Genomic DNA, 13,633 nt, shown 5'->3' on the forward strand with positions numbered 1-13,633 from the left:
TGCATCTAAAACAAATCAATACAATCAATCCTCATTGGACGGCCGACAGCTGTGGCATTCTGCATCAGTTTCAAATTAAAAGCCGCCGTCTTAAACGACATACCTGGGAACATTAATGTGCACTGTTGCTATGGGCGCGCCTGGATTTAGCGTGTTTGAAGGCAGCTCTACATTTGCAGCGGCAAAAATGATTTGTGCAAGAATGATTACCATTACTCCATGGCTAGGCTCGCTAACGTGGCTAAAAGCGTTGTTGTCATGTAGACGTAATGTGCCGTATACTACTAAACATCATATTAGAGACATGTCATTGAACGCATGTATAATTAAAAATAATACAAATTATTTCATCTATTTTTCTTCAGCAAAACAGAAATGCTTTAATGCTTAAAGCCCAAATAACAACATACTCAAGAGCAAATGTAATTTATGCGACTAAAAGTCGGGCTACTGTATTAACATAGCACCGCACAAAAAGTGAGAACAACCTGTAGGACGAGGAAAAACAAATATATACCGAGTGTATTAAAAATGCTTCTGACACGGATTTCTCAGCCAAACACCAATGAAATTGACTCAAACCTCCAGAGACTTTACTTGAATTTCATCTGAAGTCTCAACGAGTGTAACCCAGAAGCTCTGTAAATTACACAGGTGCTGCAGGTAATAACTTTCGTTACACGGTACTCACTGTTCTTTGTATGTGCTGCATCGTGTGTGCCAGGCACAGTCGACGTGAGTGAGAAGAAAACACTATTAGTTATTGGGCTGCGTGAGGCCAGGCATCATGGGATACTTTCTGCCCCTCAAGACCTAATCCTCACCCTCATACAGTACGTCCTCATAAATCTGTCTCTACGAAACACACACACACACACACACACGTAGACACGCGCACAAACACGGGGGTAAATCATGGGTCTGGCGTCGCAGGCTGTCGGCGTCCAAATGATGGTCAGATTATAAACGGCATCATGTTTCTTGGGGACAGATCAGCGGCGACACAGCAGCTGTGGCCGTGGTGTAATGTTGTGGCTAGACGCAGGAAGAGAACGCTTCGGGCTCGACACCTCTGACCAGCTCCGTCTATTTGTTCGGATCGACCTTTTTATGGTTTAAGATACAAAGTGTGTATCCACCTTTGAAGCCGGGGATAGATTTTTGGCCGTTAGCCTGGATGTCGCTGCCTGTGATGAATGTCTCCATTTATATTCAGTAAATACTCTGCGGAAAAGCCGTACTGCATAACTTACAAGGCACTGGGTGGGAGCGATTACAGAACCAAACATTGATTCAGTATTCAAACATTTATTAAAAAAAAAAAAAGTTTTAAATAAATAAAAAAATAAAGGGAAAATTACAAAAGACCCCTTTATTCCTGCCCAATTGTCTTTCTACTATTTAATTCAAAAACATTTTAATTGCAATTTTACAATGCTGAAGATTGGAGTGTGTGTCATGAACTCTGGATGACTCATTTGGATGAGTCTCTCTTTTTTTATTTTTATTTCTTTTCTTTATTTAGTTTGTTTCTCTTGTTTCTTTTTATTTTACATGTTTGCAAATAAATAAATAAATAAATTCAAGTCTAAATGTTTAAATCCCACATATCTCACACAGTTTTCTTCCAAGTTTTGTTTTTACAATGGTTTATCAACCAGCTGTAATTTAGGCGTTGCTTGGTCACTCGTGTGTGTGTGTGTGTGTGTGTGTGTGTGTGTGTGTGTGTGTGTGTGTGTGCGTGCGTGCGTGCGTGCGTGCGTGTGTGTGTAGTGACTGAGTGTAATAGCTGTGGGACTACAAATATACAAGTCGACGCTTTAAGCCACAGAAAGCCATGAAGTCCAACATCAAGCCCGTCGGGTCTCTTTACCCCGTTGAGTGACCCTCTGAGACCCGCTGGCTTCCATCAGTGGAGTGAACGACTCCCAGCGTCAAATATGTAGAACACTGCAGCAAGGACGCTTGTAAGCTTTGTCCCATGTCTACATTTGAAATAAAACTAAAAATGACATTAAAAACTCTATTGCTGATGTGAGTTTTAAGATGAGGACATTTAAAATACCTGATGTGTTGTTGAAGAATATCTTTATATTTCAGGACTTTAGGGTCAATAAAAAAACACTACATGTAAATTATACAATCAAAGTCTGACAAAGTAACATAAAAATGAATAAAACCCCAGATATTAAATAATTTCTAGTTAAATTCTCTAAAAGAGTTCTAGTTTCTCCACAAGACTTCCTGTACATAATCAACAGCTAAGACCTTGTGTTATTTCTGAAAAAGTACATGAGACATGACTTTAATTGATTTGATGTTGCTTTACAGTTCAAATGTTCAAGTACAGCTTTTTACGTGTTGTCATATTCTTAATTTAAATGCATCAATCATGGATATTTACTGGGAATAGGAAACATTTTCCTCAACCAAAGCTGCCAAACACGATGGTTTGATGCAAATAGGATTATTGCAAAACTAAGACCAATATCAATCATTGGCAAAACTCTTTATTCTGAGATTTGTTTCCATTTACCATTGTCAGTTTAGAAAGAAACAACAGATGGACAAGATACCAAATTTAAAAGCACATTTCATTAGAATCTTCCACATTTAGCAAAGACAAAACCACAACAAATTAACAAGCAGATAAGTCAGCATTCCTGCAAATGTCTTTGCCAACACAGATCTGAGAACAGCCAGAGGCAGAAACAGTTGGCACCTCTCAATAGAGGATGACAGTAAGCACTGGAATAACATTACAGTAATGTCACAATGTATTTTATTTTTACTTAGTTTCTATTTGTGAAAATAGATTTCTATCATTATGAGGTCATTTATGGAGACAGATAATTATATCTGTTGTTTTTATCTATACCAAGTGTACAATATATTGCAAATGACCATTTTTTTAATCTTTTAATCTACAGCATCAATTTTTTTTTTTACAATTTCAGACCTGTGTGTGGTGTGTGTGTGTGTGTGTGTGTGTGTGTTAGGAGAGAGTGAACAGTGATTGGAGATAAACAGTCTCTGGGCTCAGGGGTCCTGACCCCTGAGTGGTCACTCCGGCTGAGACATACTCAGAGGATGTCGACAGATTAAGCTCCTTAGCAAATCTATTTAAAGACCTAAAAGACCTCGAAGTCATCACACAGACATGTTCTATTTGCCCCTCCAAAGCAGAGCGGTGCGTCTGCTGTTAAAAGCTTCATAATAACAACAGCATTAGTATACAACACTCTCTGTGAATCTGCAGCGGTGCTCCAGTTAAAATAGGTCACAGGTGAGAAATTCGACAAGATGAATATGACACTAATCTATAAGAGAAATTTGTGCTTTCGCTGTGATAATCTGAACAAAGAGATCCATATCATGCCAAGAAAGCACAAGGTCCCAAGAGACGTGGCTCGCCTCAATCCAAACTGACCGCTCCAAAAAAGGCAGACGTTGGAAACGTTCCATTCTTTAATGACTGAATTGAAGCCAAGTTATTTTTAGTGGAGCATTTTTGTGGTTAAAGGCAGGACTATGGTGAGAAAAACGGCAAAAAGCTTTGGGGATAAAAGGAATGCAGCTATGAGGAATTTCCCCCTGCGTATTAAAAAAAAAAAAAGGTACGGTACTCAAGTTAGACATCAGCAGGACAAGTAAATATTTCAACTGGATGATTGAATATTATCATTCCACACTGGAGCTCTGCAACGGTGCAAAGCCAACAATTTTAGGCTTTGTCACTGTGTGTTTGGAATCAAAGAGTAGTCATTACACATAATAATCTTGTACTGCAAGCAGAAGAAATGGTAGAACTTTGGGAACCATGTGAAGCCTTGAGCTGTACAGTGTTAGTCCAAAACTGAAAGTCAACCAGCCTGTCAGTGACAATTACTCGCCTCTCTATTACATGTATTATTTTCTAATCCTTGAAGCTGTGAAAACAGCAAGTCGAGAGAAAGTAGAACACTAAGCAGAATCTACAGGATTATGCCTGAGAGACGAGCAGAAAAGAAGACAAACCATGTTCATCCCTGTAATTTGGCTAAACCTCTGGTGATGTCACATCAAATAAAGCCTGCAGACAGATGACTAGCCATCGTGCTGTTATCGCTGTTCACCTTACTATTCTGCTCAATTTAAGAGACATTAAGTGTTTTAATCATTTTTAACAAAGAGCTATGTGTCAGAACCCATTCGTCAATCTTTAATACCGCTTTATACAACATAAGATCACAAGGGACTGGAGCCAAGCAGCACAAACAAGGTCCTCCTAACGCAACGCAGGCTTGAGACAAGAGCGTAAACCACTACACCCCAGTGGAGGAGTGTCACAACACATCCTGATTCTTTCTGAGAATGTTTTGGGGATATCGTCGTGGAATTTTCAGCCTGATCCTGAATCCAAACCAGCCTGTGTGTGGACTATGAGAGGACGTCCGGGCACATGCACAGCGAGAACATGGAAACTCCACAGAGAAAGGCCATGTCAGTATTTGAACCCGTATTTGAGCACTAATCACTGCACCGCCACGCGGCCCGGCTAAAGCTTATTAAGTAGAAGTGACCTTTCTTGGGCTTGAGAAGTAGCCATTTCAGGACGCCTCAGCGGTTACATCGTTTTTGAAACTTCTATTTGAACGGAGCACAAAAATCCCACCACTAAACATAAATCAACATCAATAAACAAGTGTTATCTTCCTAAGTCCTGATTGTAAACCCGTTTTCTCTCTCACACACCAGTACAAAGCCTCGTTGTCACACACTGGTTACTTCACAAGGAATTTGGGTATTTTTTTTTTTTATCAGTGCCATGTAACTGTTCTACCACCACATTACTGCCACTAGGTGAACAACAGCCATCCCCAACAAAGTCTCTCTTATCGGCCTTGTTTGTTCAACCTTGCCACTCATTAGCAGACCCCCCTCTGGCCGTATGAATGGAGAGGGGGAGGTCAACACGCTGACCCTGCGTGCCCACTCGCTGCCCATACCGCAAACAACAGAGGGCCATGTGTTTGCGGGATTGCATCACAAGCGTGCTAACGAGCAGAGCCACTGGCCTGAGAGGGCTAATGCAATTATGTAACACGAGCCCTGCCACCGCGAGTCTGGGGGTATGGGAGAAGGAGGATGAATTGGATGTGACACTCTGTGGGTTTGTTATCTTGCCACTTCTGCGGGGAACTGGAGATGAGTTCATGTGTACAACCCAGCGCTGTGATGTGCACAGGGAGCAGGAATAACGGGGAGAAAAAAAAAAAAAAGAAAAAGCATAGACAAATAATATTTTAGGGAGAAAAAGATTTTAATTGCAGTGAGGAATAAAATATGTTTGGTGGGAATATAAAAAAAAAAAAAATGAGGTCAACTTCAAAGGATGCAGTAATTCATACGGAAATGCTTCCTTATATATCTTGTAAGGCCGATGACATCCGAGGACACAGCGTCACCACCAAACAACACCTCTGCCAATGATTAGTCTGCTCCATATAGAGTTGACTAATCAAGGACAGTGATTACAATACCGTAAAACACCAGGCTTCCAATGAAGAAACACACGATGAGGCAGCGAAGGCACAGGCTACAGGGAAACAACAGGACAAGTGAACTGAGTAACGGCTCCACATAGCGCTGAATGTCAGAGCGATTTCAAATACCGAGCTGGAGCCGATCCTGACTCGACATTTTGACGCAGTGCTATGGCCGGCCTCCCGAGGCGGCCTCGACTTTTTCAGATGGTTGAGTGAAGGAGGACGACCGTCAGTCAAATGGATATCTCAAGCAGTTTGTGAGTATGACGTTTAAACTGAAACGCTGACAGCTGAAGGCCGGTATGACCTCGAGATGCAAACGACGGGCTCATTTAAAACGGCAAATTCAATTGATTGACTTCAAGAGCCTGCTCAGCTCTTCTGTCTTTTAGAAGCAGGCAAATTATGGTGAGTGGCAAAATGCTACAACCCTCACCCGGGATCATAGAATATCTCTAAACGACAGCAAAAGACATTAACACGTAGCCACACAAGCTTCACTTATTATGTACATGTTGTACATTCCTACAAACACTATGAAAGGTAGCTACTTTAGTGAACCACAATTATTTCCACTCCAATTTCATTCAATCCAACCTCACACAGGCACAATGAAACCCTGACCAGATAGAGTGCGCTTTATTAAAAAGGCGGTATTGAGGAGAAAGCTTAAATTAGCACCAGGATTGTAAACACTGCTACCCAGAGGAGGGAAGATGAGTGAGGATGACGAAGCAGCACCATGCTGTTACCCTCTCTCTGCCCTTCCAGCTAAATCTCTGGTAAACACTAGTTATTATTAATGAGGTTTGTGAGGAAGGTAGTTCTCCGCCTCGATGAATAAGAAAAAACATGTTTTGAAGGAGTCAGGTTATAAAGAAGCAATATGTTGAATAAATTAACAAATTGCAAATAAATGTATATGTTTTTCTTTTCTTTCTTTTTTTTTTTTTTTAAACAAAAGGACTGGAAGCAGACTAAACCACTACATTAATCAGCTGTAGTAAAGATTACATTCCTCATTTCAGAGTCTGGATTCCCCAGGTAGCGGCGCTAAGTGTCGAGCATTAAGATAAGAAGAACTTGATGAGCAGGGGTGCTATATTTACTGCCATTAGACGAGACCCTTGCACCTCTGAGGAGGTCCCAGGCACCAGGAAAATCTGTGCATTTAAGTCAGAATTCCATAAGATCCACGACATAAAGACACTTGATCATGGCAACATTTTTACCCATGAATTAAACCTGAGGTTATGGAGACACCTCAACAAAAACTGTTCACCAAAGTAAACAATTCAGTTGGTAACTATTAGTTTGACAATAAGAACAAACAACTGAGTCACCTTACATTTAAATTGTTGTCATTTTGTGTGTAAGATCAGTCATCAATATGAAATGTTGCTGTTCTTGGATAGCTTTGCTGATTTTTAAAGTAACAAGCAACCCGTCAGCAAAGGGCAGCATAATCAACTAATTTTTCATCGAAGTTTTAAAGGTGTATTTCACGTGTATTTCACTGTTAAGTACCCAGGGGAGGGCCAACTGAACCGAGGCTGAAAACGTCCCGTCACTGTGCACTCGGGAGGTCAAGGTGACATTCCACAACACCTCTGAGACCGGCCTAATGGAGGGATTGGTGCATGGCTTTTGTTGAATGGGAAATAAGAGACCGCGAAAAGCGGCGTAACAAGAGATGGAACTACGTAAAAGGAACAGAAGAGGGAAGGGAGATTCTGGGGCAAAAATGTGTGGAGAGGCGAGAGGAGGCCGGGGTAACGAGGAAAGGGAAGCTCTCGAGAGCTGCGCTTGGATTTATTTTCCTAATATTTAGAGTTATCAAGGTAGTGACACAATAACTGCCTTTTTGATGTCTTCTTCATGATTTTATTTATATCAGTATACAAACATTTTCCACCCTGAAAGTGTAATCTAAGTTATTTGCTGGGCTATTTCTGAAGCCGCAGTGGTAAAAACCACTGTTCGCATTCGACACTACGTCTCCTGTCCAGTGTCACAAAACAGAAAAATTCCACACTTGGTCTATAATTTTGGGTTTTGGCAAAACAGATATATGCAATTCCTTTTGGTGTTTGGGTTGTAAAATCTATTCAAATCGGTTTTATTTTGTGTTCCCTTTACAGTGTCAAGTGTTCATAACAAGTAAATATAGATATGTGACAACTGAGTCGACCGGGCTTCAATTATCGGTGTGTTCAAAAGAAACATAAAAAAAAAAAGATTTGAACACTCATGAAAGAATAAATGTGGTGTGCTTGGAAAGAGAGACAAATCAATTGCACTCTGCGTTTTTGCATAAATTGTACTTGCGCATCATTGAAATCTAAACCTGGACCATGACCATCATTTGTAAACCAAGCCTAACAAAACAAGGGAACACATGTCACAACGGTCTATGAAACCAAGAAAATGCAACTCTTACCGTCATAAAACCAAAAGACTGGAGACCTGCTGGGAGGCGTCAGGTATAGGTGAGCCGCGGGTGCCAAGACCTCTCGTCCCTCAGCCCGGATGAGTCTCTCTCCCTCTGGTCGAGCCTTATTCCCAGATCTCACCCGGTTTAATGCCTGGGGAGCACAGAGACAACAGATTGAGGAGAAAGTTAGAGAGGGACAGCCAAAGAAAGAGAGGGAGTGACGGGTAAAGAGAGTTCCCTGTTTGGGTGAAGCTGTGATCAGATACGGCTATTTTCAGACTCAGGCATGCTCGTCTATGAGACTGGAAAGTTACCCCCCCCCCCCAGTCTAGATGGGTGGGGGCTAAGTGACAGGGCCGACTATCTCTATTTTACCACATGCACACATGTTTGCATGCATGCGTGCATACCACGCAAATGCACAACGGCAACACCCACGCATCCGCTCACTGACTCGATGAACGTCAGTAAGTCAGACATATGAATTGTAACTCTAAATCCCTCGTTACATCAGGGAGACACACCTCTGATGAGTTTGGGTGAGCGGCGGGTAATGAGACTGTCAGAGAGCCTGTTTCCCTCCCGGGTTTTAATGCCACAGAGTGCCGTCAGTGTGCCGCTATGTAAAGAGGCCTTCCCCACACGGAAACTGACAGGAGTGTCAAACTGTTCTCACATGACATTTTCTTTCACTTCGTGTTGCTGACGGTTTAACTGCCTGCCAAAAGGGCTCGGCAACAAATGTCCAAATGGACACACGTACACACGGCACACACGTTCTCTGTTTTTTTATCCACGCCAATAAACCAGAAGCAGCCGGTGTCATATCAGGTTGTAAATATAAATACAAATGATGCGCCCACTCACCTGTGTCACTAATAATCGTATTGCTGTGTAATCCATATGAGGATGTATATTTGGAAATGACCACACACACACACACACACACACAGACACACACACACTTGCACACAGGCTGAATATACACAGGAGAGAGGTCAGCCAAAAGCACCTTTAGACCCCAGACTCCCTGCTATTCCCAGAATGATGATGTAACTGCTGCTATTAGCATCTCATTTTTAGAGCCTGGATACCTAAAACCAGCCATGCAGCTACTGTGCAATAAGCTATTTGGACACCATCCACCTCATCCTCATCCCTTCAAATCCACATGTTTTCTTGAAAAAGGGCACATAAATCACTAACTATCAACTCAAAGTGGCAGGACTCAAAAAGGTAGAGCACGCAACAAGAATGATTACTAATATATATTTTTTAATAAATATAAGTTTTTTGTGACTAAATAACTACCAGTTAAAGTTAAAGCCCCCTGCTGTGAGTCTCAAAACAAGTCCACTGAGGTCACCATCAGGTATTTTGGTATAAAGCCACACTAAACTCATTCATTAGCTCAGCCAAGTGCCAACCTGTTGCCAGCCTTTAAATCAAACACAGACGGACTCAGTTGAGTTGTTCTGGATCAACACTGCTCGTGTCCCCTGTCGTCGTGCCAGTGATGAAGTGGTAATGTATAAATCCCATCTACATGGGCACAGATGGGCCCCAGTGATAAGCAACGCTGCTGCAAACTATGCCCACCCAGACACCTATATGGCATCAGAGCTTGGGGTTTCCAAAAGCCCACTGCAGTGAGTGGCAGCGGCCAGACACCGTCGTATGGCAGCTGGTCCCCAGAAACTTCTGGTCACAAGCCAAGGATCAGTTAGGTATGGCGAAAAGCTGACAACTGACAGGTGCTAATGATGCAACCTCGGGGCCAAAATCAGTGCAGCATCAGGGGACCAATAAAATCCCGGCCTAAGTCCTATTACAGATGTTATCAACTACAGACATTATCCTATGACCTCACTGTTGGTTAAGAGAAGATGACCACCGAGATCAACAACAACGAGCCAAAACAAAATAGTTCCTGCTGTTTGACATACAAAATCCTTACAGGTCATCTTGGTTTGAATGTATATCTTGCTAACTTTCACATGTAAAAAAGTAAAGCCATCCAAAGTAGATTTTTTTTAAAAACTATTAAAACAGACAGAACACTGCAGCAGCTTAGGAATGATCTCATTAAAGTACCAGAGCAAACTATTTTTATAGAGCCTGACACAAAGTCACACTCAAACACACCGATACTTTGACCTCTGTGCCACTCCGGACTACAGTAGCCGCGTCGACATGGTCTCACCCCAACAGTTTCAACACCTAATTCATTATCAGCTTGTGCAAGGCCCTGCCATACCCAGCTAAGTAAGTGGCAGGATATAAAAAGCAGAAGAAGAGCTGGTCATGCTGTGAGTGTCTCCAACTGGACAACACTTAAACTTGGGAGAAAATCAAAAATGTAAATGTATATTTATAATTACATTGTACTCTTCAACACGATGTTGCTTGAAATGAATGCTGCAGGAGAAAATAACTTACAATACAAACTTAAACAAGTCATGTCTCAACAGTTTAAAAAAAAAAAAAAATGCACAGGCCATATTACGGCACCCCAGGGAGCTGATGGAGGTCAAGGGTCTTGCTCAGGGACCCACAGCGGTGACCTGTCTGCAGTGGGAATCGAACCTGCCAACTTCTGATCCCAAGACTACCTCTCTAAACGAGGCCATCACTGCCCTCCAACTGTTAAACCTCGTCTCGAAGTGCGACAGTGTGGCTGTGTTGTAACAATCACCTGCAAGGTTGTCAATGTTTCAGTGGCACACTAACAAATGGCAAGTTTCTCATTCTGTGTTCAATGTCACAATAATGGCAAGATTGTCATTTTGTCCGCAGCGTAGTTAAAGCCTGATTGTGCCTCTGCTACTTCGGAGTAGAAGTAAGTACAATTTGTCGAAAAACAGAATGACAAAAAAACAATCTTGTAAAAACAATTCTGTGACATGATTTCCTTTAAGCCAGAGGTTCTCAAAGGACACACAGCATTATGCCTCCACACTCCTGCCCCCTCTCATGCCCCATGTATGGTTTCATACAAAGTGGTAACTTACAGTTGACTTATACCAAATTTGCAAAAGATTTTCCTGATAAGATGTGATTGTGATTTGTTTCGATCCACTGGCAATAAAAAGCACACGTCTGCCACTGCTAGTTAGAGGAATTTACTTTTATTTACTTGAAAATCTGGTAGCAATAGTCTGTTGTAATTGACCACTGATCGTTTTCTAACACGTCTCTTCCTATAAAAACAAGGAAGAAAATTGATGATTTTTATTTTCTGCTGCTGCATCCCTTAAAGCTCTCTGGTGGTACCCAGGGAGAGCCACTGGTTTAAACCATGGTTAAATAAAGACCACCACAATAACACAAGTTACCCAACACATATATTTTCAAGTTTCTCACTGAAGTCCCGTTGACCTTTGAACAAGTACAAAGCATACCAACCTATTCTTGCAGCATTATTCTATGCTTGTCATTTCAGCAAAACACAATTACCTCAATGAGCATCCTGTAAACAAAATCACTGGCAGAAATTAAAGTGTCTCTATTCGATGTAAATAGACCATGATTTCCGATAACAAGTGATCTTGTTAATGAATAGCTCAACTTGGATTTCAAGGACTGAAATCTTGACATGCTAATTAGAATAATAACTGCAAAAAAAATTTGAAAACATTTTTGGTAACAGAGAAAAATGGCTCAGCATTTCTCATAAAAAAAAAAAAAATCATCACCAAACAGCATGGTGAACACTAAGGGTCATCAGGGAAGCTTGGGGAGCAAGCATGTCCTCCAGCCAATGCCTTTTATCAGCAAGACTAAGAATTAGACAAGCCTTTCACACACCACTTGAGCCATGACATCAGCCTCTGAAGAAGGGCAGAGAGAGGGGGAGATAAAGGAGGAAGCACTGCAGAGGTACAATGAGAAAAGAAAAGCCACAAAAGGCAAAGAAATGAGCTGACAAAACACAATATAAAAGGGACGTGTGAGGGAGAGTGTGATGGAATGAAACACATTGAATTTGTAAATTATGTTCAGTACTGTGAGTAAATGTTTCACATTTTACTGCCCCCCCCCCAAACCCAATAGCCTGTCCCTGGACACAGTCTCTCTAAAGTGTCAGGTGCAACCGAGTTGACAGATACATACTTTCTGGCTCATTGACCATCAATCAAGTCAAAACACTCCGATCATTCATTGTGTGTGTATATAAGTCGTTGTGATGGGCTGTTTATTGGTGCCGCAGCCCCCCCTGCCAGACAGGCAGCGGCCAACTGTTGCTCATCATATTGCATCCCGCTGTGCTGCTTCCTATCTGTCAGACACAAGTATGCAGTGTCAGAAATACATGAAATACTTCATCAAAACCACAATCCGGCGAGCCCACGGTGGACACAAGCACACTCACTTACAAGGTACAGGCCTCACTGGGAGTGGAATGAGGTTCCCGGACTGATAGTGTTACCCTTTGTGCACCCCGGACCCACTTCCCCTTGTTCAACCAGCATTTGAATGGGTTTTTTTTTTTTTATTCAGACACCCTCCATTGCTGCTTGCCAGTTCATGTTTTTTTTTTTTTCTTCTCCTCATGACATCATCCTCCATCCAGCAAGACAACAGCACTAGAGCTGATTGCAGAGGTGGTCTAGTTCTGTTTCTTACATGCCCGGTGGAGGGTATGCAGCTGGAGGAAGGACAGGCAAGAAAAGCAACAGATTGCACCAAGATAAAAAAAAATAAATAAAGAAAAGATATCTCCTTGCTATCTATACATGATTTAAACATTATTAATGGCATGTGGTGAATGCAGTACAGCAGAGATGAGGAAAATAAACCGCAACAATACATTTTACAGGCTTAGTGATACATACAATCACAATAAATGTGTGGATCATGTTGGTATAATAAAATAAAGTAGCTCAAGAGACCTGTAAAGACAAGAGGGTATGTCTTCTATTATTATTATTATTATTATTATTATTATGACTCCAGATTATCCAAAGTACTACACTGCAACACTGGACATGTGCAGTCAAACAATAGAGATTAACCTCAGCATGGGGGATATAGGTTAAACATGGATATTTCAGTTCAAGCTTACTACAACCAGGCGAGAGTGTTTGCTGTGGCATTTATTTATCCCCTGCTGTTGGTTGAAAGTGCAAGTTAAGTATATATCTTTCCACGGATGAGAAGTGTCGGTATTTAACATCTCCTTCCTCTAAACGCACTGGAAACAGCAGTCCACGGGAATGGACTTATTCACGCATTCACTCTGGTGGTAAATGGCTCCAGAAACACTCAGACACGATGGAGGTTCATGTTTTAAGAGCGGTGAAGTGCGCGCGGCGAGGAGGTCCGGGCTGCTGTTGCTGCAGGGGCCGTAGTGACAGACATTACCGGACCGACACGGTGTGGACGTACCTCGCGAACAACGACCGCCGTCTCGCGCGAGAAACTCCCAAACACATCGTCTCGTGCTGAGAAACCTCCATGTGAAAAAAAAAAGACCCCCGCAGGTCCTCTCTGCTCCAACCGGCGGGGCAGAAGCAGCGAAGACGGCGCGGCTGGAGGGGGGCTCGGCAGCTTTTTAGTGGCGTGTGTCCGTGTGATGAAACCGAACACCTGCTTCCAGACGCGCATGGATGTTGCCGGTGTGGGTCGGCTGGCTCAACTCCCAGCAACTCCCTCTATCGGAGGTTACCGG

At 42.2% G+C, this 13,633-nt stretch overlaps 1 protein-coding gene across 1 annotated transcript in view; it reads right to left on the minus strand.

The window, feature by feature from the left end:
- LOC308148623 (uncharacterized protein) overlaps nucleotides 1-13,393 on the minus strand; it is a 47,261-nt gene extending 33,868 nt beyond the window's left edge. Inside the window, exons 1-2 of the mRNA XM_080520306.1 lie at nucleotides 13,351-13,393; nucleotides 7,969-8,113 (exon numbers count right to left, since the gene is read on the minus strand). The gene's annotated coding sequence lies outside the window, so the exon portion shown is untranslated. The remainder of the gene's footprint in view (nucleotides 1-7,968; nucleotides 8,114-13,350) is intronic.
- Nucleotides 13,394-13,633: the final 240 nt, after the last annotated feature.

This window comes from Blennius ocellaris (genome assembly GCF_963422515.1).
Source record: "Blennius ocellaris genome assembly, chromosome: 3".
NCBI lineage: Eukaryota > Metazoa > Chordata > Actinopteri > Blenniiformes > Blenniidae > Blennius > Blennius ocellaris.